Raw genomic sequence first — 24,643 nt, 5'->3', positions numbered from 1 at the left:
AAGCACAATCTGTCATTTTGAAATCTTGACTTTATTTCTGAAAATCTACCTTCACGAAAACCTCCGTAACCTTTGAACCGTACGTCCTAGAACCGAAATTTAACTGTCATTTTAAACTTATAGTTTTTCCGTAATCATGATTCACGCACACGGAAAAGTTGCCGCGAATTGCAATTTGGCTCAATTTAATTTTCTGTCAAAATAGCTGTTTCTTGCTTTCCACTGCTGAATTTCGTTTTCAATCTGATAATCATTCATGAATCATTGCTAGTGTTCACCTGTACCAATCCAAAGTAATTCTCACTAGTGCTGAATATCCTTTAGTGAATTAAAATCATTTTAGCAGATTTTCCCATCCATTGCAATCACATCCAAAAGTATTTTGTGCCTGTTTTAAAATCAGACCTGTTCTCTCTAAGCTTGCTGGGGGAACTGGGATTGAACTGCATTATTGATTGTATTCTTTAAACCTGTGTGCCCTCATTTCTATCCCTTCATATTGCATAGGGGAGAGGAGGGGCGTGAGTAGTCACAGGGGAAAAAGTGATCATATTATCTTTTGATTGAAATCATATCAAGTTTATTTCTGTGTTGCATTCTTTCCTATCATTGCATTTCCTTGCATCATATAAAGTATTCTCTGCTACAGTATCCTTCCTATTCCTACTCCTAAGTGATTAAAGAGATTGTTGATTTTGTAATGTTACCCATTGTTGAGTACCGTCCATCTTCATAAGTGTGCTATTCAGATATTATTCTATTCATAAAAGTGTGATTTATATATTGTTTAATTTTTCAAATAAACCTTTTATTTTGCAAAACAAACCTACTTCTTGGCTCAGTGAGGTCAGGGGGAGTCAAAGAGAGGGGCGTTATATAAGAGTTCATCATCCAGATTTAAAGAACTTTGACAGAAACATATATAAATAAGGGCTTCCATTGGGCATCCCATCCTAAGCATTGACTTAGCTGGAGTGCTGGATTGAAGTCACTTACATTGCAAACTGTGGGAAGATGGTGTGAAGGGGAATGCATATGGGGATGTACCTATAGACATTATACGAAGGTTTGAAGGAGAACTACAATTTAAGTAGAGGAAAGCCATGGATACTATTTATGTTGCGAATAGAGGTGGAGAATTACTCTCCTGGAGTGATCAAGAGGAACTAAAAATCAGATTAGATGCGAGTCATCCTGATCAAGTGTTGTCAGTGAAGAGTGCGAACATGGAAGCAGATGAAGGGGACTCTAGGAAGTGTGGTGAGATACAGAATGCCAATAAGCTAGGGTGCTTGAAAGGCTTTGTGCACAAAATTGGACTCAAGAGGGGTGCAGTACCCAAAGTGGCAAAATTGTGCACTATACCTTTGGCCTTGCGAAATGAGGTAGAGGACGAACTCAAGAGAATGGAAAGGGATGGAGTCATTGAGAGAGTAGAGGCATCAGAATGCGTTGGTCCCATAGTGGTTGTCAGAAAACCCAATGGTTCAATAAGACTCTGGACTGATCTTCGACACTTGAATAGTATGGTAGTAGCAGATAAGTTTCATTTACCAAGGATAGATGATTTACTGGTCGGAGTATGAGGGGCAAAGGTGTTTTCAATTTTGGATCACAAATCAGCCTACCATCGAGTAGACTTGCATGAGGAATCCAGAGATCTCATGGCCTTTATTACTCCGGTTGGACTTTTCAGATGCATATGCATGCCTTTTGGTTTGGTGTCGGCGGCAAGTATTTTCCAGTGCATTATGCATAAGTTACTTGGTGGTGAGAATGGGGTCATGTGTTACCAAGATGACGTACTTGTGTGTGGAAATAATGAAGTGGAGCAAGATGAACGTCTCAAGAGGGTGATGATGATCTTGAAAGAAGCTGGATTGACCATATCAATAGAGAAATGCACATTTAAGGCTGACAAAGTGGTTTATTTAGGACTTGAAATCTCAGGGGAAGGTGTTAAACCCAAGGAGGATGCTATAGAGGCAATACAAAGGATGGAAGCACCTAATTGTAAAGGTGATGTACTTTCATTTCTGGTTCTAGTGGAATTGTATGGGAAATTTATCAGAGGACTTTCAGACAAGACCAGGAATTTGAGATTTCTCACTCAGAAAGGTGTGACCTTTAAGTGGGATGATAAATGCAAGTGTGAGTTGGAGGAGATTAAAAGGGCTATAGTAGAGGCACCCATTTTGAAAATATTTGAGGAAGGTAAACATACCTTGTTGTTTGTGGATGCTAGTGATTATGGCATTGGGGTGGGGTTGATGCAGGAGGATCATGTAGGACTACATACAGTGGCGTTTGCATCCAGATCCTTCAAGGGTCCAGAAAGCAGGTATTATGTTGTTGAAAGGGAGGCCCTGGCTTGTATGGGGGGTGTTGAAACATTTAAAAGGTACCTCTGGGGAAGAGAATTCAACATTTGTACTGACCACAAACCGTTAGTTTGGATTTTCACTAAAGGTGGTTTGGAGGGAGTTTCTCGATGCATCATGAAGTGGGTGAGTGCATGACAGGGACTACAATTTTTAATGGTTCATGTTCAAGGTGAGAACAATGTGGTGGCCGACGCTTTGTCCAGATCTGTAGAGAGGGAACCATTGATCACTGAGCAACTGCCACAAAAAGTAGATGAGTTAGGGGAAATATTTCAGGTTCACACCGCTCTGAGGAAGGCAGATTGGAATATAGCTTGTTTAGAAGATGCAGTATAGCAGAGAGTCTTGACAATGTTCATTAGAGGTGACATCAGGACATACAAAGGTGTGATGGAGGGTTATGCAAGGGTAAGGGATGAGTTGTGGGCTCAGGAGAACTACTTGCATGGGGGACACCAGTTGGTGGTACCGTGCAATATGAGAAGATCAGTTGTGGAGTTGGCTCATGTTGGACATTTGGGTGTGGCAAGAACCAAGGGATTAGTGAGAACCAAATTCTGGTTGCCTGGAATGGATAAGGATATTGAGGAACAGGTGATGGGATGTGTTGAGTTGGTAGAGGGTGATAGGGGACTCAGGGTGTAGAAGGTGCCCATATTAGTAAGGAAATGTCATAGGATGCCCTGGGATGAGGCAGAATTAGATTTGCTGAGCCCGTTTAACATTGGTGGAGGAAGAGACAGTTATTTGTTAATAGTGATTGATTTATTATCGAAATGGCCCGAAGTGTGTGTGCTGAAAAATATTTCCAGTGGCAGCATTATTAAGTTTCTGGAGCAATTGTTTTGGAGGGAACGGTTTCTGAAGAGATCCTTATCTGACAATGGATCTCAACTAGTCTCTAGGGAATTCAAGGATTTTTTTGTGTAAGTATGGCATCGAACAGGTCACCACTTCACTCTATCACCCTCAGAGCAATGGGTGCATGGAGCGTTTCAACAGGACTCTCATGGAGGCCATTAGAATCGCTGTTGCCACTGGTGGTGACTGGATAAGAATGGTGATGGAAAGAACTTTCCAATACAGGCTAGCACCACACAGTGTTACAGGTGTCTCGTCATTTCAAGTTTTGCGTGGTAGGAGACCTAATTTGCATTCATGCCCGGATTGGATGAACAAATCGAAGTGTGTGGGGGTGGACCTGGAAGATTTAAATGAAAGGATATCTTTGGGTGGGGTCAAGGCCAAAACGCGCTATGACCAGAGGAATTGTTGCAGGGATTTCACTGTGAAGGAGGGTGATTGGATAAAAGTAAAACTAGCCACTAAGGTGCAGAAGGGCTCTTTGCTATTTTCAGAATCCAAACAGGTGGTGGAAGATCTGGGTTCTTCTTTGTTGGTTAGAGGTGGTGGTGTCTGGAACAAGGAAAGAGTGGCTGTGCTCAGAATGGAGGTTGGTTTGTTGATTGCTTTATGTGAGTGTGAGATTTGTTTGTTGGTTGATAAAGAAGGGAGGTGTTAGGGTTGTCACTTCATGTATTAGGGTTGTCACTTCATGTATCACTGACACTTTGTACTGGATATAGTTTTACAGTGTATTACTGTAAATAGGCTGCTACCATGACATGTTATGGTTACTGTTGTTATGCATTTACATCACAAGGTTCAGTGATGGAATGCATTGATTTGGAACTGTGAATATTCTACTTGGAGAGGTTGGTGGCTGCTTCCCTGACTGGGGGTCGTATCCTGTGATCTCAATAAAACCCAACCTATTTAAGTCATTGTCTCTGTCCTGATTATCCTGCAACATAACAACCGCATAATCTAAACCACTGGACAGATTTGGTGCAGGTCTGAAACAACTTGGGCACGAAGCGTTTACTGGAGGCCTTTTTGTGGTATGAGGTTAGTCTGCGCAGTCATTTTTTAAATGTATTTGATGGAGAGGGGGGTACTCCCTTCTCCAAAATAGATAGCTATATCTCAGGTAAATTGCCAAAACCTGGTGTTTTAGAAAGGAAAGAGCTGCCATCTTGTTTTTCTCTCGATGCGAGAGATAGCCGTGGACATAGCCGAGGATAATAGAAAATGAAACGGAGGAGAAAAGTCAGTTGCTGGTAAAAAACATACAAATGCCTTCAGGCTAGAGCGGGGGGGTGCCTACAGGGCACTAAGTGAAATTTGGGGGTTGGAGGGGGTCTTGGGACTGAGTTTGCAATGTAAAGCTTTTGTGTAGCCTTGGCTATGGACAGAATAACTGTGAATAGCCCACATATCAAAGCAAACTGCGACACAGAAACAGCATGGGTTGTGGGGGAATGAGCGAGGGCAGGGGAGGTGGGGAGGCAATCATGGGTGAGTGGGGAGCAGGCACAGAGGAGCGGGACACTTGGTGATGGCCAGGGGGGGCAGGAAAGCATATTTTGATTCAGGCAGTTATTCCGATATTTGTGGCTACAATATAGCTGAGGGTATTTGTAGTTATGTATCCGCGGATAAAGATTTGTTCGTTTTTTTAAAATGGATATTTCTACAGCTACAGTGACATCTGGCGTGAAAAAAGGCAATGGCCTGTGTTAAGGATTTCAATCAGGCAATATAACCGGGTCTCGCCTAGCATGTAAAGCACAGATGAAATATGTATTTATTATGTATATATGTTCAATATTCTGAGTGATATACCACTCATATCACACCCTTCTCAAAATACCCCCCAGGTCACAGTGCACCAGGAATCAGGCTGGTTGGTAAATATTTATTTATTTATTTAAAATTCAAATCAAACACAAATTCTTATCTATATATATGGGCAGCAATCACCAATGTGGTGACAAAACAATTCAGAAAGTAAGTAAGGCAATTGAATTCACTTATAGCAATACAGAATAGAAAACACAGGAAAAACAACAGTTGTGCCTTGTGAACAGATAGCGCTTATGTTAAGGTTTCCCCCTGCAAAGTTCTTAATGCACATTGAGCAATTCTACACAGATGTAAGTAAGCAACAGGTATTCAGGAATAAAAAGGAACAATGAATAGTGTTTGAATATAATCTTCCCTCCCCAAACAAGAGAGAAAAATCATTTTTGGAAATTGACACTTTTAAAACTGACAGTTGAAAATGGCTTTGTGACACAATGAAAAGTGTGCAAAAATCCTTAAATTGATAGAAATTCTTATGAGAGCAACACAGAACAGGTCCTAACAAACATGAGCTACAAGATGAGCAACAGAACACACTTTAAATCAGAATGGAAGTTAAGAAACACTTTGAATGGGAATTTACATGTGTAAAACATTTGCAAAATGCGAATTTGCACCTAAATTTCACTATGCGATTTTTAATAAAAACCGGTCAAATACTCTGTTACAATGCGTTTTGGTTGTGAATGTAGCTACAGGTCTTAGGTTTAACTGAGAGTTGAAATTAAGTCTCTAGCTATATAATTGAAGAAGTTATGTAGGTTTTAATGAGAGGCATGTTTGAAAAAATAGAACCGATAAAAGCAGAAATTCAGTTTTAAAAATGACAGATTGGTTTTATTTAGACTATGTTAATGACTAAGAAAAAGAAGAATGCCACCCGTGAATCTCCACAGTACGCACCGCCGCTTGTAACTAATGAAACAAATGAGAAAACAAATCTGTGCTTAGGCTATGGTTTACAACAGTGTTGCAGGAATGGTTCTGACAATATTAGAGGTTCTTAAGTTAAGATGGGATAGGTTGAGAGATGGGATACGACAATGCAAATATACTATGGGTCACTAGGATTCCTATTGATACTTACAGTCCACTGTAATTTAAGATTGGACCATCAGTTTCTGGTCAGGTTCTGGTCATCACAGGTCAGGTCTACAGGCAGCAGGTCACCTCTGGCGGAATTGGATCAGCTGGGCGGTTCTGGTCAATTGAACTGCACCTCAGGCTGGATTAGATGGATTGGCCCTTCTGGTCACTGGACACTGTAGGTTAGCGGGATAGCGAGTTTCAGCAGGCAAGCCTTAATGGTAGCAAGCCAGACTGTATCAGAATGAATTTCCCTTTAGTTTGGGATGGTTGAAGATTTGGGCCTAGCTGAAAAGAGTTCAGCAAATGCTGAGGCCTGGGTTTTGCAAAGAAGTCTGGAATCAGCTGCAAGAGGAAGAATTCAGGAACAAAGTGCTGCGCGGAAATCAGGATGTAGTCAGGAGTCAGTGTGTGTCTGTGTGTGGTGAAGTTCCTATATTCATCATGCCAAGTGACATCACAAAGTTTATGGTAGGGGCAGAATTTCAAACCACACCCCCACGGCTATGATAAGTCAAAGGTACTTGCCTTGTTCTGGTTAGAAGTCAGAAAGAGCTGTCATTTTTCTTGATGGGATTTGGGAACTCCCACATTGATTTGGATCACAATTTAACTTTCCCATAAATGCAAATTTCTATAATTATGCCCTCTAATAAAATCGGACACATACATTACATATTTTGTGGGTTATCCTGACATCTAACTCCCACCTTAGTAAGAGCTGTCTTTGTCATTCTGTGGAATTTTGTCAATTTTAATCATAATGTTTTGTCCTAACAATTCCTAATTCAGTACATATCTGGGCAATTACACCTAGAACATGGGTAAACAATATTATATTTGCACCACCAATAGTTATGCCACAATTATTCTTTTTGTGTAACTTTGGTTCCTTATGTAGTACAGGGTTCAATCACGTCTTCACAGAAAGAGCATAAAATTAGATTTTCCACTACCAATTTTTAGATTTGTCCTCCTTCATGGGGGAAAGTTAAAGGTTTTCAAAGCATAATCACAAATAGGCATTTTAAAAAACAAATGCCTTTTAGCAGTTTTTTTTTTCTTTCTAACTTTCAACTGGCAACAGCTGTCAAATCTTTTGATCAGGATGGGTCCAGAGGGAAGTTTCCTGCCCCTCCCCTAGAGTGATCATCATTCAGGCTACCATTGTCCTTGGCAGGGCCAGAGACAAAAGTCTGATGCAGTCTTTGTTCTAAATATGTGAGAACCTCCAGCATCAATTAAGCCTTCCTGCTAACAGGGGAGTGTCAACCTGAAGTGTCATCTTTCCCAGGCTGGGGACTGTCAGAATTAATTATTTAATTAACTCCAAACTGGGTTTTGACTTTAAGATTCACTTTAAGATCTTTCATTTAAAACATATAAAAATGAACACAGTTTATAGGGGATTTGGACATTTATAGAATTAGGGCTTTCACAAAAACATGCTTTTAAACAGGCGATTTTGCACTTCTTCATGGAGAAAGCGCATTTAAACTGAATCCTTTACATCAGAGTTTCCTCTGCAGCACACATTTTGTATTCAGCACCAGTTCTTCATTTAAGTTCTGAGATTTGTTTGCAGTCTGGAAGTAAGTATCCAGCCTTTGCTTGGAGTTTTCTCTGCACAGCTGAAATTGTGACATGTGTTGCCAGTTTTAGCCACTTTTTCCAGTGGAACTGAAAGAAATGTTGCTGGTCTGCCTTTTTCATGAGATACATTTCTTATCTGCTGTCAGTCAATGAGGCCCAGCTTCTCTGGCCACACTGGATGATCTGTAATTATTTTATTTTCAATGGTTCACTGGAAAATGAATGGATCTAGTGCCAAAACAGCACTTTGAAGGTTGCAAAGCTGCATTTTTAAAAGGCAATTCTGTGGCCTTGCTTTATGTTACAGGTAACAGCACCCACTGGCATTCTCCTGCAGTGAATTCTGTTTTCACTCCCACTTTCACTGTGTGTGGCAGGGGTGTGCAGCTTTTTATGATTGAGACCCATGCACAGTTTTGCAGATTTTTGTGCGCACAGGGGTTAACACATCCATTTTTGGCTGTCTCTTTCCCCATTGGTAAAGGGGTGCAGTGGGGCGCATCGGCATGGGTAAAAATATCCCATACCAGTGACACGATAGGCATCCGGGTCTCCCGATCCGTGCAGTAACTGGAACCGACCTTGGTTAGCTTCAAAGCAAGGAAGAGGCCAGCCCCCTCAGGCCATGTTGCCTAATGAATGAGTCCAAGTTACAAAACCACTGGCCTGAAGGGGCTGGCCCCTTCCTTGCTTTGAAGCTAGGCAGGGTGTGCGGTTACTGCATGGATGAAAGACAGTCCATCTTAGTTTTAAATATCTCATAACACACTAAGAAAACACACGGCATCCGCATATTTTTTTAAACCGTGCTACTGTCAGTCTTTGAAAGTATTGCACTCAGAGACGATTTCTTTGCTTTTTGCTGAATTACATTCTGGTATTTGTAGTCTCCCTGTCAAGATGGGGGGAATAATGCCACAATTGTACACTTTTTGCCTAACAGTTCAATAAGGAGTTATATATTTGAGTGACACTTTGGTATGTGTACTTTTCAAGTTATGTTTATAAAGCATAGTATTGTTGAAAGCCAGACATGGGGGTGAGGCAGGGAAATGATGAAAGGGCAAGTAAGTCATGAGTATTTGCCCATGATGTGGCAAGAGAGTTTGCAATCCTGGACACTGGTGCAGTTATTTGCCCCTGATTGTGGCTGCTTTTCAGGGCACAAGTAAAGTACACATGTGGGTTGACAGTGTAACCTTTTTTCAGAGGGTGGGTGCAACCCCTTTGGTTTTTGGAGGTTGGCAGGTTTTCTCACGTATTTGGCTACCAGGAGTTTACTCAGGTTGTCATGTTACCAGTGCAGAAGCTTACCCACAAGACCACAATCACTTGTTTCGTATTGGGATTTTGTTTTTCAGAGAATATTTCAGGACAGATTGCTAGATTTAGAAGGTGAACACCTTTTATACATTGCCAGCTTATTTATTGCAACATTACCTCTATCAGATTATTTTTCTAGTCCTTCATTACTTTTTTTAAAGTCCAAGGCTATTTTGTCTTGCACACTTTCCTCTAAGGGGAAGGCCAATTGAACTACATTTGTATATTTCACTTTAAGATATATTTTTACTTACTGTGCATTGATTTATGGTTGCCAGCTTTTGATTTTTGCTATGGGGGCAAAAGTACCTGGGCATAGGTTATTCTTGCAGCCGGTCATTTTTTTCCATTTTCCGTGCTACTTAAATGCAGTTAGTTGGGGTTGTGTGATGTATGATAACAGTCATCAAGAGGCCTGCTATAAAACAGGGGGCCTGGACCATGCTGCTTAAACAAAGTGTGTGATCTTTGGCAAATAATTTAATCTCACTGCACATTGCCTAAAACATTGCGAGTTCTCAAAACCTGCAATCTTTTATACATAACAATAACACTGTCAAAACAGGTCAAAATCAGTTTGTGATTAATGAAACTCTTTGAGCGATGGGTTGCAAGTGTTTTAAAATATAGAGTGCCCGTGCTCACTGGCCATGGCAAATGCCATGGCTAGTGGTCTGGTAGTGTTTTAAAATGGACAGTGAACACGGCCATGGCCGAAGGCATTGGCTAGTGGTCTGGTAGTGTTCTAAAATGGACAGTTGGTATGGCTAAAGGCCGTACCCACTGGCCATGGCCAAAGGCCATGCATGGCTAGTGTTCTGGAAGCGTTCTAAATAATACAGTGGGCAGGGCCAGTTGCTGAAAGAATCTATGGAATAACAGAACCCTTGAAATTCAAGGAAAAAACATTAGTTGGCAGATATGTACACTATAAAAGGGGTTTGGCAAAAGATGTTTTTATGTCTCGGGGTACCAATCCTTATTATAGGGAACAAATTAACAGTCCCAGGAACAGGTTTGGAGGTCTTGTGGCATAGTCATAGTCTGATTTATGAACGTATGGTTCAGTGATGACTCTAAAAGATAAATATATTTGAGCTGGTGTTTGATATGTATGGTGTGTCCTGTAATCAGTCCACATTCCAGTTTTACCTGCTTTCCCTCTAGGCTTTGGAGAACCAGTATGATTCTGTTTATGAAATGAGCAGTTATGGGATTGACATTTGTGTCTGGAGCAGGCTGGGGACAAACATTGGGCCAGTTCCCCCAGATTATTGCACTGAGAGTACCACTTTCATCCACTTCCTGTGGGCCATCTGCTGGGCCTTTTCTGAGACCCCTCCACCTGCATAAATTTATCAGCAAAGTTATCACTTCTACTTGCACCATCAAAGAGCCAGGAACTCTTGAGAAGGTTTGTTGGAGGAACAAAGGAAATGGTGGTGCCCATCCATCTTGGTGGTTGCCTTGCAATGAGAATTTCTAGTGACCCTCAGTGATGACTGAGAGACCCCCTCCATTGATATCCAGGTCCGAAACATGCAGGGGACCACCGGCAATGGGACAGACCGGCCATGTGATTAGTTGGCATAACCCCCTTCTCTCCACTTAATGTCAGGTATCTGCATGACGTTGCATGACCCTCACTCCTGCACTCACTCCAACAGTGAGGCGAGCTCTACTAGATGCACCATCAAGAGCCATGTGAGCAGTTAAAGAAATGATGATCGTCCCATTAGGTTGGCAGCCACTTAACAATATGATTACCTGGTGTCCCTCAGTGCCGGCTGTCATATACCACCCTATTATCCAGGGTGGAGAACAAGTGGAGAAGTGGAAGGCGGAAGAGTTAGTGACACCGTTGGAGCAAAGGGCAGGTGAGGCATTTGTGAGAAAGAAAGAGGTGCCAGTTGTGTAAAAGAGAGGGAAGGAAAGAGAGAAGGAAAAGTGTAGGGGGATTAATACGAGTATTAAGGTGATAGGGAGAGAGAGACTTTGTGGTAGGAGGTTGCAGAGTTGGTGGTAATAGTGGTGGGGTGGAGTGAAGCGAGAAAAGATAGTTGAAAGAGATAGTCATGAGAGATCCCACCAGATCTCAGGACGATCAAATCCAAAGAACTGTTCAAATGGTGCTTGAAGACTTTATTATGTGTATCTTCAGACATTATCATTGTAACTGATGGGTGGTCACCTCAGTTATGTCTTGTCCATATGTTTGTTTTTTTGTGCGCCCTTATGCCCTCAGTCCAGTGGTGTGCAGTACAAATTTATAAACTAAACTAAACTAGAGTGTGGTAAGGTTAGGGCACAGAGGTGTGGATAAGTGATTGTGAATGAAAGAGAGGTGAGGAGAGGGGCGTGGTAGTGCAGATGAAGTGGGAAGGAGACTAGAGTAGAGAGGGTTGAGGAGAGTAGAGAGCAGAGAAGCGAGTAGAACAGAGAAGAGAATAGAAGATGGAGGAAAGGAGAAGGGTGAAGAGAGGAGAGTTGTCGAAAGGACAGAAGAGAGAGTGGGAACATGATGGAAAGCATGAAACAGGGTGCAAGAGGGAGGGTGAGAGAGTAGGACAGAGGGAATATTAAGATCAAGGAGAGGAGTGAAATGAAACGACTTGGGTTGAGACCAAACCAGAGCATCTAATATTGTTACTTTTCACATCAAGCCATATTGACAACCCTGACGTGTGTTAGGCTAGGAAATCTATAGATAATCGCTAGAGAGAGGCAAGTAGATAAGGTTGTGGCCTTTAGGCCTTCATTAATAGGTAGCACTAGAATGTAGGTGTTACCTCTCTCTAGGTGCAAACCTGGGGAATAGGGAAGCCTGGTCTAATGAGGTGGGAAGCCCACAGGAGAACAAGAGAGGGACACCCCATACTTTGCCCATCCCTTCCCCAGCTCCGGTGAACAACACTGAACACTCTGCTGAAATTAACATTGAACAGTCTACTTATATTAAAATGTAACAATCTACACCTCTTAAGTTGTTGAAAATATTAGAAACCCTTGAACTTTCTCAGAGATTCCGCAAATTCTTAAGGACATCTGTGACATCAAATAGATGGACATAATTTCAATCATCACCAACACGAAAAAATATATTAGTGCTATGGGACCTTAACACTTGGCGGGACATCTCTACTACTGTTCTACCACATACTGTGCAATCTTTTAACTACACCCTATAACTAAACATCATTACCTGCCTAGTCGCAGGTTTCCACCCTACCACACCTCTTCCCACTCTCAGATCACACCGCACCATTCTTCCTAATCTTTCACCCATCAACCACCCTCTGCCATAAACCTTACCTTACTTCTCGCCAGATGTAACACACATCCTCTTATCAACCACCTCATTGCTGATAACCTACCCGTAACACACCCCTACTTGCCTATGACCCTGTCCCTCCCCCCGCTGTCATTGGAACTAACCCTAAACCGGCAACCCAACCACTTCCCATGCCATAGCCCCCATGCCACATGCAGAAACATCCCCATGTACAACCCAAACACACATATAAGCTACACCTACTTAACAGCCTCAGCTCACTGCAGTAACAACTCTCTTCCCACTCCCGAGCTGCCTACTTACACCACCACTCAGTACCACCCAAACCAACTTCATTTCTTATGCACCATACCCTTCACACTCAAACACTTGTCCCACCAAATCGCTCACCTACCACAGAACCTTATCTTACCGCCTTATTAACCACCTTGTCTGCCTACATCCTATACCCACAACACAAATTCTCCCCATCCCAATCCAGCTCTGCCAACAGTCAGGGAATCCTGGAAGAAGCTTAATCTAGATAACCTTAATGCAGCCCCACAGAACCCAACAATAACCTCAGTCCTTGGGTCCATGTGGGGGGAAGACAGCATATGATAAAATAATGTGCTCTTTCATGTTTTGATGAAGTCATACCCCTGAAACCTTTCAAACCTTTGAACAATACATATACTGTCAGATAGTGCAACCCTTAAAAAAAAACTGAAATTGAAGATAATCTGTAGGAGGAACAACACCAAAGACATCTAAGTTAAATACACTACAGGGCAAACCTGCAAAAACTCAGAAATCAGAAACCAGACCTAAAGCTGCTTCACCTCTAATAAACCCTCTCAAGCTCTGCGTTACACCATTTATTTACTCAATTCATGTATTTGTTGTTTTGCATTTCACACTTGCATGCATAATGCATCAGGGGATCCTGGTTGAAAGGATGGCACGTAGTGCATGTGAGGGGAAGGACAACAAACCATCAGATTCAGTCAGTATAATAGCTTTAATAATACCATATAATGGGGTTCTTTAGTTACAGAAAGCAAAACATTGTACATGTTTATTAAATAATAAACAGAGAACATGTCAGGAGGGTTGGACTGTGAGTGGGACAACAGAAAGGGGACGGCTGGAACATTTTTAATAAATCATAATATCTGGCATTGCTCTGTGCAACATTTCAGACCATCATCTTTCACCCTGCCAGGCCCTTACAATGGAGGACAGACCATATGCATTTCAGGCTTGGTCCCCAAAAATAACATTCCAGCCTGAACCTCAAGGTTGCTTCCCTTCGGCACATGACCACAATCAGCATCAGTCCTGTTTCAACCTCAGAAAAATAGGATTGGACCCACAGGACAGGGAACAGCTTCTTAGTACATTTATTTTTTCATAAATAACAATAAATGTTCAATTTTCAATTTCTAAAAACTTTTATTTGCATAATCAATTCATATACAGTACTAAAACATTTCATTAAACAGTTAGTTGTAAATTTCACTCATACCGATTCACTCCTACCATTCATACCACTTTTTACTTATTGTAACAAACTAGTAACATGTGTATATTTTTGGCCTCATATCTAGACGGCCTCTGGCTCTATTTGGACAATTCCACAAAAATCCTCCATCTACTGTTCTGATGGTTCCGTCTGTGTGTGCACATCACACCGACATTAGTCTACACGTGTTTCAGTTGTCTATTTTCGGGACGTCAATATTCATCGACCCTTCGTTCATACAACCTTCTTCAGGACAAGATATAGTGGGAATATCTTTATTCCGCAAGCATCGAGTAGGTTGAGTATTACCACTTCAAATAGAATCCAATTGATTCTCTCAATATGTACGATTATTTAGCCCTTTCTCTTCAAGAGGGGTTCTTCGCACCTCAAAGCATTCATTAAATCAAATGGCTACAGTCCAATGCTGAGTCCGAGAGTTTCCTTAATCACACAAATGCCGCGATCGATAGCGACCCAGATGTAACTACTCCGGAGCGTTCTTTTTATTCGTCTCTGGAGCCTCACGGTGTTCCGTCTTGCTCAACGTCTTCCCGGCGCCTTTTTCTTAGTATATGACGCCTGAAGGACTTGGGACTATAATCAGGCACCCCTTTGTTGTATAATACTGTTTCAACCTCAGCAAGGTGTAGCATGGGTTTCTAGAAACCGAAGCCACAGGACCAGGCCCCCGACTAATGTATCTGTGTAACCATCCCACTTGGGGGACATTAACAAAACTGAAGGTTGGTGGTTGGAATGTTCTGAATTAATCATAACTTGCTGCTCTGGCAATCCTGTATCTTCATCCTACCATGTCATTACAGTAGGGGAAAGACCATATGAAATTCAGGCTTGGTTTCACCTGAAAAAGGGCAGTCCCTAACCCCTAGGTCACATCCCTTCTGCACATGACCACAAAATTCCCCATTCACATTTCATCCTCATTGGACATTGTCAGTGAGGTGTAGCCTGGGTCTCTAAGCAATAGGGCAATGCCCTTTCCCTGAATTTGAACATGACATTTCATAGATGTCAGAGGTTATTTTCTTAATCTTAATAACACTTATAAAGCACAACATAAGCCCGAAGCAATCTTGGCGCTAAGCTAAAGAGGTAAGTCCGACCAGCAAGATGAGAACTGGAAGTGAAAGGTCTTTAGTGCCTGACGAAACGGCAGATGTGCCTCAATGTTACGCAGAAAGAAATGAAGTTGGTTCCAGGCCTTCGCAGCTGCCACAGAGAAGGCGCAGCCACCCACCCGGGCAAACCTAACCCTCGGGGGCTCTGTGGTCTTCAGATCTTGTGAGTGGAGCGGCCTGGTAGGTACATACATACAAAACCTTTCCTGAAGAAATTCCGCTCCCAATTTGTAGAAAGCTTTATGTACCATGCACAGAGCCTTAAATCTAATACGCTCGACAGGGAGCCAATGAAGGTGACGCAGCAACGTGGTCATATGGACACCACAGGAGGAATGTAGCACAGTCCTGGCTGCCGTATTTTGCAACAGCTGAAGTGCCAAAGCAGAAGGTAGAGGCCATTACAATAATCAATATTGCTGATGACCAAGGAAGAAACTACAGGTGCATGAAACATCGAAGGAATACAGGGCAAGACTTTCCGAAGAGTCCAAAGTTTGAAATGTGCTTTTTGGCATGCAAGAGAGACCTGGTCGGCCATAGAGAGAGAGGCCGAGATTTTGACACCTAGGTCTCTCACCGAGGGGACCGGCTGGGGAAATGAGCCAAGACTCTCATGGCAGAACTCAGGGGTCCAAAACATAGAGGGCTTTGCCATACTCACCACCAACCCCTCAGTTATCTATCTTAAGCCAGTTTGCGGCCATTCAGTGACCAATCGCTAGCAGGCAGTTCTTCAGTCGCCCTGCTGACTCAGGTTGAGTAAGATGCAGCCACACAATTATTTGGGTATCATCGGCGTAGGAATAACACAGCAAGTCAAAAGCATGACTTATAGTCAAAAGAGGTTTAATATAGAGATTAAATAGAGTAGGAGACAGAGAGGAACCCTGGGGGACACCACAAAGTAAAGGAATCAACTGAGAACAGAATGGGGGAAGAGAAACAGATTGAGAGCAACCCGTCAGAAAGGAGGAAAACCAGGCTAAAAGTCTGACATGACTTTTCCGTGTCTTACAAAAGACACATTTCTTTAACAGTCAACTCCAACCCAGAAGTAGTCTGCTCTTATCCAACCTTTTCATTTTTGTGACTTTCAAGTGCCCTTCATGGGCCTGATCCAGAATACATTGTCTAACACCAACAGGTAGAATGATACAACCACTATGGCACACTAGATTACGTTCAATAGTCAAATCATGAATTACCCTCTTATATCTAAAACATAAAGGTTCATCATCAGCTGACACACTCCAATTATTTCTTGCAGCCACCAAAGGTGTTCTGAGCTCTTCATATTCCAGTCATGTTTGTTCACACTCCAGGCATTCAATCGCATCAGTTATATGTCCTTTCAACATATCCAACATCAAAATCATGACATTTTGTGTCACTATCATGCAAGAGGTATCTCTTCTTGAGTCTACAGAAGACAAATTAACAGAGATATATTTTTGTTAAATGTATTTATTATTAAGGTGCTTGGGGTGATTAAAAACCTCTTAACATGAAGAACAAGTAACATAATCCAATCAATGTCAATCTTTTATCCATATACAATTTAAAATCACATTCATAAAATCTTCTAAAAAGATCATATTAAGAAATCACATAAACACAATTTCATCCTATGACACATGCATTAATATAACTTTGTTAGGCATGATTTTTGATAGTGTCTCGCAAGAGTGGGTCCCTCGGGTGACAGCCCACTTTAAAAATTAATAATTCCATATGTAAGGCACTTACGTTATCTGTTAACTTAAACACCTCGTTCAAAAACTGGATCAGTGCTATAACCATTTTCTGCCCCCCCCAAAAAATAAGAACCACCCATCATCTAGGATGTTAATTGCCATTTCTTCAAAAATCTTGCCCAGGTTTGATGTTCTTATTCTTGTCAGCCCAGAACAAGAGAGTAATATGTGCACAACGTTTCCTGAGTGCCTTCTGTATTGCAATGTCTACAATTTAAATCCCCTCACTTCCATTGCTTCTTGGTGATTAAAACCTCCTTGGTCAAGTACAGGTTCAATCTGAAACACAAAAAGTAGAGTCTATAAAAGCCACATGGGAACTGGCTAAAATATTTTGGCAGAGTGTTATATGCTCTGTTCTCTGCCATACAGCCGTGACAATTCTTAAGTTCTGCTTTCCAGATCATTGTTTCGACCCACTCTTTCCTCCACAGCTTGATTTTGACAGCATTGGGGTTGCTTCACAAATTTCATCGGATGTACCCAATTTTGCCAATATTTTTGGCAGGCTAATCCCCATTCCTCCAATATTGGCTTGCTATGATTAGCAAGGGTCCCCTTTAAGATCTCGAAGGCCCTTACTGGCGAATTGGATAGATATTTCCTATATAAGGAGAGAGAATTCCATACATGGCATACTTCATACCTTATAGCATGCATAGAAGTCCCTTGTGGAAGATGCAAAATCTGCCTCCAGAATAAGCCTTACAGCTTGCTCCATGTCACATGCACTGTTGAGAAAAAGACCTTGGACCCCTAAGCCAAAATAGTCACTGCCTTTATCTTGTAGAAAGTCAGTGCCGGTTCCAGCGAAAAATGGCAAAACCTCTTCATTATGATTTAGCATTCAGCAGCTAACTTTTTGGCTTTCGACCGAAGTTGTGCAACCATTTGGTGTTGTTCACACTGTTGATCATCAACATGCCCAGGTAGGTGAATGATTGTACAGTGTTGATTTGGACCCCACTTATAGACCAGGTCATCAGTTGCATTCCTCCAGCCCGATGTACAATCAAAACCTTTGTCTTGGGCACATTGATCCTCAATCTGTTAAGATCTACATATGATTGAAGAGCCTGCAGTTGACGCCAGAGACCTATGGGTGTTTGATCCACCAGCACTAGATCGTCTGCGAAGAGCAAATGGCCCAATGGTCTCCCACTCAACCTTGGGGGAAATGTGTTTAGGTTGCTCAGTGCATCAGGCATGTCTGATATAAATAAGTTCAAAAGGGCTGGGGCCAAAGTGCATCCTTGATTTAACCCTCTCCCAGTATTTATAAGTCATGTTAGCCACCCTAAGCTGTCCAACCGTACCCTCAAGAAGGTGACCTTATAGAAAGCCAGAATTACCTGCAACAGACCTAAAGGGCAGCCCCACTTTGTGAACTTGCCCCAAAGACGATCTATGTCTATGGAGTCAAAGGCTTGCTCTAAGTCCACAAATGCGAAATACATTTTACCCTTCCCCATTGTTGAACGCGTCTTCAGAATGTTTAAGAAGAATGTGTTCAAGCTATTACCTGTCCTTCTGATGAAGCAGGATTGAAAGAAGTCATAGCAACCCACGCCTGAAGCCCAATTTGTTAAATTCCCCAAAAGCAAGGTAGCAAATAGTTTTCCAATTACATCAAGAAGGGCAATAAGGTGGTAGTTTTTTGGATCCTCCCTAATGGCCTTCTTGAAGACCGGGACTACAATCAAGGTTTTCCATGAAGGCGGGATCATCCTACCTCAAACAATCACTGTGAACAAGACCATGAGGAATTCTACCCATTGTTCTATTTTCAATATTATATTAGTTAGCCTATATTAGGTCGCTTTGAAGCACAATTTACTTGCTGTATAAGCGCCTTACAAATGCACAATAAATAAATAAATAAAACCTGTCTGGGCCCGGGGGGCCTTGAGTTGCTAGCTCTCTTTATGAGGTTGTGCAAAGTTTCCTTATCGAACAACAAGTGCCAATAAACTTGACTCACATCGTTGTGAAGATTGTTGGTGTTAGCTGGAGTGACAAATAAACCAGAGAAACGGCTCGCCTAGCTTTCCTCAGAGACTGCATTTTTGAGCAGTGCTTGTTTTGGCATACCCGTGAAATTTAATAGTTCCCAGATTTCATCAAAATTTTTCTTGGGAATTTTCCCCAGCATAGTTTGGGTGTCCTTTAATAAAAGTGTACTCTTTTGCCCTTTAGCCCAATTTCTATATTTTGTCTTCTCTTTTTCAGGACTATCACAGCGTCACAGCCCCCGATTAGTTTAATTTCTTTTAAATCGGCTCGAAGCTGGCTTTCTTCTCTAATGACAAAGGAGTTGTAAGTATGCATGTATGAAAACTCTTTGCGGTTCCCATTCCCGCTCGAAATGCAAATTCCGTTAAAAAAAGCGGTTAGTCCATAAAGGGAGGGTTGTTGATGCTAATTTGAGTAGAGTTAATCTCCATTATCTTTAACCGTAGAGTTGCTATGTTTTGTGCCATCATTCTCACTCAGTGACGCCCTTGAGAAAGATCAAGCTCTGCTCCATATGCTGCTTTCGGAAGTATGTTATTGATGAGCCAGTTCATTTGCAAAATGTTGTGGTCTCTAGTGAGTTCATAACCTCAAATCGAATTATTTGAGGCAGAAGATTGCTGCTGACAAAGATATGCTCTAATACTGCTGATTTATTTTCCTTTGATTTCCATGTACAATTTCTTGGGATGTCACCCTCTGTTTGACCGTTTAACATGTTCAAATTCCTACTAGTAACCTCGTCCATCGAAAGCTTTATTCTCCCCATCTAGCATTCCCCAAGCTCATTGATTTGACTGTATTTTCCAACCCTGGCAAGTTTAAATCCCTACAAATGGTGGTATAATAAGTAAACAGTGGTTGACAACAATTGTTTAACGTATCAATGAATACTCCCATTAACTCACAATTGTTTATACCTTGGGGGTTCCAGTACAAATTCCATAGGGCATACGATTCAAATGCTTTTGCTACTTCACAAACTCTGCGAATTACCAAGACTTGAATGAAGGGGTTAGGGTGTTTTATTTCCACTACCTCCATATCTAAACCATGTATTATTGCTATCAAAATTCCCGAAGAGGGACGACCGCTCAGGCCCTTGGCAGGGTTGCTCAAGAAAATAGAGTAGCCGTCAGTAACCATGTTTCTTGCAAACATAAGATAATGAAGGACTGAAACTTGAGTTCATCCTCAGCAAAGTGACATTGAGAGCCTCGACAATTCCAAGATGCCAGCATGATGCTTGATTACTCAGGTGACCCACTTAGTTAGTCCTCTTTCCTATCTAGCAACAAAGCCTCGGACAACCAAACCCAAGCTCCCTTCTCTTCTGTCATGCGATTTTCAACCTCCTTACACACAACTGTTCTCCGTGGGCCTTCCAAACCTCCTACTGTTATTTTGCAGGATATATTTCTGTTGGCCCTAGAGATCTGAGGTATGTTCCCACCTCATAAATCTCTCTTCATGATAGGTTCCACCTCGTTAGCCATTGAAACTTTGCCAACCTTACTCCTGTTATCTATATGGCTATTCATAGGACACACTCCCTTTTCAAATTAATTTCAGGTTCACTGAGGTCAAACCCCAATGGTAGGAGACCTGCTACCTCCTCCAAAAGCATTGCTTTCACTAGATTAGAAAACAAGTGTAATATAACTCTATGTACAGGCCTCAGATTGAAACTCTACAAGTTTAATGTCACCTGAATTAATAGTCCTAAACTTCGGCACATTGTGCAGAAAGCTGGAGAACGTTACTCGTATTCAACACTAGACCGTTCGCACTTTCAACTTTCTAGCCGTAGATAACAGTTATAACTTTCAACCATCTTCAAAGGCAGCTTTTGCAGGGGAAAAGGATTCTTTTCGGTAACGCTGGTTTTTATGTTAAGTTCGCGCAAAGGTCTTGTAACTTGCAATGTAGCCTGTCATCTCGGTTACAGTGTTAAGAATGATGAATTTAGTTTGCCCTTTTCATCCCTATTTGTGATGCCAACATGTAAAGGTCTAGTGGTTTCCTGATGGTTGGGATCAATACCTTGGGTCAATTAAAAAGACTGTTTTGGATCTTCAATATGGCCACAAGGTACATTCTGGATGAGCACACATTTGTACTACTCATCTGGCCTCAAGATAGTCACTCGCTGTTCCTCAGCTGAGTGAGTTGGTAAATTCATCAAAGGTTTTACAGTTGCTTATGTAGAGTCTGATTCCAGTTGTTCATCCTCTGAGCAATAAAGTGATTCATCTATCTCACTGGTTTTGGGTTCCCTGGCCTGAGGACACTAAAGCAACAAAGCCCTTCTTTCTGTTGTTTAGGTTGGCCAGTGGGCTCTGTGGGATATTTAGATTTCTTAGAAATCTTCTGGAATCGTTAGATTTAGATTTCTTCCCATTGGCCATGTTTTTGTGTTTTTTAAACTGCTGTGTTGGTGCCTTCTGGCCTTGTTGTTTCTAGTGATTCTTTCTTGAGAAGATAGGATAATCAATAGTGAATGATGCGTTGTTCAGCAAAGGGGAAATAATGATGGGTTTGTTTCCTCCAGATGATTTCACATCCGTGACAGAAGTTGTTATTATGTCCCGCGTAGATTCTTCAGAATGAGACCCTTCTTTCTGACAAACAAAGGAGTCGTTGACTAAGTCAAGGTCTGGCCTTACAGCTTCCAATGACTCAACCTCCCCCGCCAGTCCACAGGACGTTGATGGATCCAGGTTAACATCACTCCTGTTGGTTGTTACACCCATCACCTTGTCCCACTGGAAAAACCACACTGGAGTACCTCTCTGCATACTTTGGTTGAACATTCCCTTTGGTATCCCTAAGGATCAGGTTGTTGTTATTCCTGCTGTTGTACTCCTGTATCAATGGTTCAAACAGATTATTCAGTGCTTGTTCTAATGTTTTATTCTGTTTGCTTTGGGTTAGCGTTATAAAGTCTTCCAGAAAATCAACTTTGTATGGAGCATCGTCAGCATAGTTGTGTGGTCTTTTAAGGTGTTGTTAAGGGACTCATATAGCTTGCAAAAGGGTCCAGCAAAATTCTTAAAGCTGACATAATAACCATGTCGATGCCAGAAAATTGGCTGAAAACTAAATTTCTAGCAAAATTGGGAATATACTTTTAACAGAGCATGCGCCTGTGGCAATGTACTTGAAATTGGACTTTGAACTCCATAGCTCATTCTCCTGGAAGATGAATACATTGATCTTGAATGATGAAAAAATGGTAGAAAAAATTGTAGCTGAGGCAGATTATTTTGTGGAAGAGAATCAAACTGGAGAACTACAAGTGCAGACAATATGGAAAGCAATTAAGTGTACTATGAGAGGGATACTTCTTGGTCTGTCTAGCGGACAAAAGAAGAAACTTGAGAAAGAAATGCAAGATCTAGATTCAAGGATCTGGGGTCTTTCACGTGAACTGATGGATGCACAGGGACAACCTGATAAAATAAAGGAGCTATGGAAATTGAAGACAAAACTGAGTGACCCGATAACAGAAAGAGCAGAACAGAGTCTTTGTCAACTTAAGTGTTCATACTATGAAAAGGGGAAAAATTCACTGATTGAGGAAAATTAAGTCCGAAAGAGCCATAACCTCGATAATGGACCATAATGGTTTGATTACATTTAACCTGAAAAAGATCAATGACATTTTCAAAGACTTCTACACAGATTTGTATCACAATGAGTCTGAAATCCCTGGGGAAGGTGAACAATTTCTTGGGGGTCTAGAGATCCCAAACATTTTGGAAATTGATCTTAAATCTTTAGAGGAAGACTTAATGATTGAAGAGATAAGAAGGGCAATTGGTAGGATGAATACGGGTAAATCGCCAGGACCTGATGGCCTCCCGGCAGAGTTCTATAAAATGTTGTCGTATTCAGCCCTTGCACTAATGAAAGAGGTGTTTGATGCATCATTGAAAGTCGGCATTTTACCCCATATAACCAGTCACGCTATGATCTCTGTATTTCTTAAAAAGGGGAAAGATGAGAATCAACCTTCCAGCTACCGCCTGATCAGCTTGATTAATACTGATAATAAGGTTCTATCTAAGGTATTGCCCTTGAGGCTGGAAGGCTTACTTCCATGGTTGATTCATAATAACCAATTGGGCTTTATTCAAAATAGACGAACCTCAACTAATATATGCAAACTGGTCCAAACAATGTCACGTGCCGAGTATTCAAAGGAGGATATCGCAGTACTATCACTTGATGCAGAAAAGGCATTTGACTGCGTTAACTGGAATTATCTGTACCCTGTGATGCGTAAGATGTGGTTTGGCGAGAAGTTTATTTTGTGGATTAAATTACTACATATCAGGCCCACTGCATATATAAATACAAACGGATTAAGATCTGACGCTTTTGAACTGAAGAGGGGCACAAGGCAAGGATGCCCACTGTCCCCTCTTTTATTCACCATTGCTATTGAACCATTGGCCATTGCGCTCAGACAAGAACCAGGGTTGTGTGGAGTAGGCTGCTGGGGTTTAGAGTAGAAGCTTTGGTTCTATGCCGATGATCTGCTTATGATCTTGAAAGATTTGGAGAACTCATTGCCTATGCTAATGGAAATTCTGTCAAATGTCCATCAATCGTCTGGCTATAAAGCCAACTGGACAAAGTCAGAAGACATGCCTTTAACAGTGACATGCAATAAACAATCAATCACTTCATTGGGTTTCAAATGGTGTGCTGACACGATACGTTACTTAGGAATATGGTTAACACCTAAGATTGAAGACATCATACATGAACATCTAAAAGAACTATCTAAGGATTTCAAACTACAATTGGATAGATGGAGGATTCCAAAACTGTCACTATGGGGGACAGTCAATGCCCTAAAAATGACCTTGACTCCAAAGATTAATTATGTGCTTGGTATGATACCATTAAATATCAACTCACAATACTGGAAGGAACTGGATTGGCTCATGCAGGACTTTCTCTGTGACCAGAAACCACCCAGACTTAAACTCTGGAAACTACAGTTGCCTCTAGAAAAGGGTGGACTCGGGGTCCCTAATTTCCGTGCATATCACCTGACATTCACAGCATGATTTTTCATCCCATTTCTTCACAGCAATCCAGATGATTGGGCAATAGCAGAGGCTGGTATTTATGGGCTTTTGACTCCTAGGACAATTTTTTCAACTATGACTAGACCTGGATGTGTGACAAATCCCACCACTGCTTTTTTGCGAAGCTCCTGGAAAAAGCTTTGTGAACTTTTGAAGGTTGATGCCCTAAAGGATCCAGGGGCTTCAATCGGGTCAAATGCAGGGATCAAGGTGGATGGGAAGACTATATTCTGGCCTGAATGGTTTTTGGAAGGGGTCATGTGGATTGCCGACCTGTTAAAAGACGGGAAGTGGCTGACGGCCAGGGAAATGAATGAAAAATTGAATATTAATGGCTTACAAACATGGATTATCGGAAACTCAGGAGAGCAATTGGTATAGCATGGATTAAATTTGGAATTTGTCACTACTAGATCGAAAAAGGGTGAGGGTGGTTTAGCTAGTGGATTTATAAGCAGATTGCTACAGAATACAAAGAGAATGCTCAACTACGGGATGACTGGAGTGTGAGAATTGGTTGTGACATTTTGTCAGTGCTCTGGGCGAAAATGTGCCAAAATGTCAAACTTTGCTCTTTAAGTCTGGGTGAAAGATCCTGGCAAATCAAAATCTTGAACAGGGTATATTGGACCCTCGAGCGATTGTGTAAGAGAGGACTTTCAGACAACAGCAATTTCTGGGGTTGTGCACCTCAAATGGGGATACTGGAGCACATGTTGTGGGACTGTGTGTTGGTACAAG

This window comes from Ambystoma mexicanum, chromosome 10 (assembly GCF_040938575.1).
Source record: "Ambystoma mexicanum isolate Mex_15411 chromosome 10, UKY_AmexF1_1, whole genome shotgun sequence".
In the NCBI taxonomy this organism is placed as follows: Eukaryota; Metazoa; Chordata; class Amphibia; order Caudata; family Ambystomatidae; genus Ambystoma; species Ambystoma mexicanum.
Note: the sequence above shows the minus strand (reverse complement) of the source record.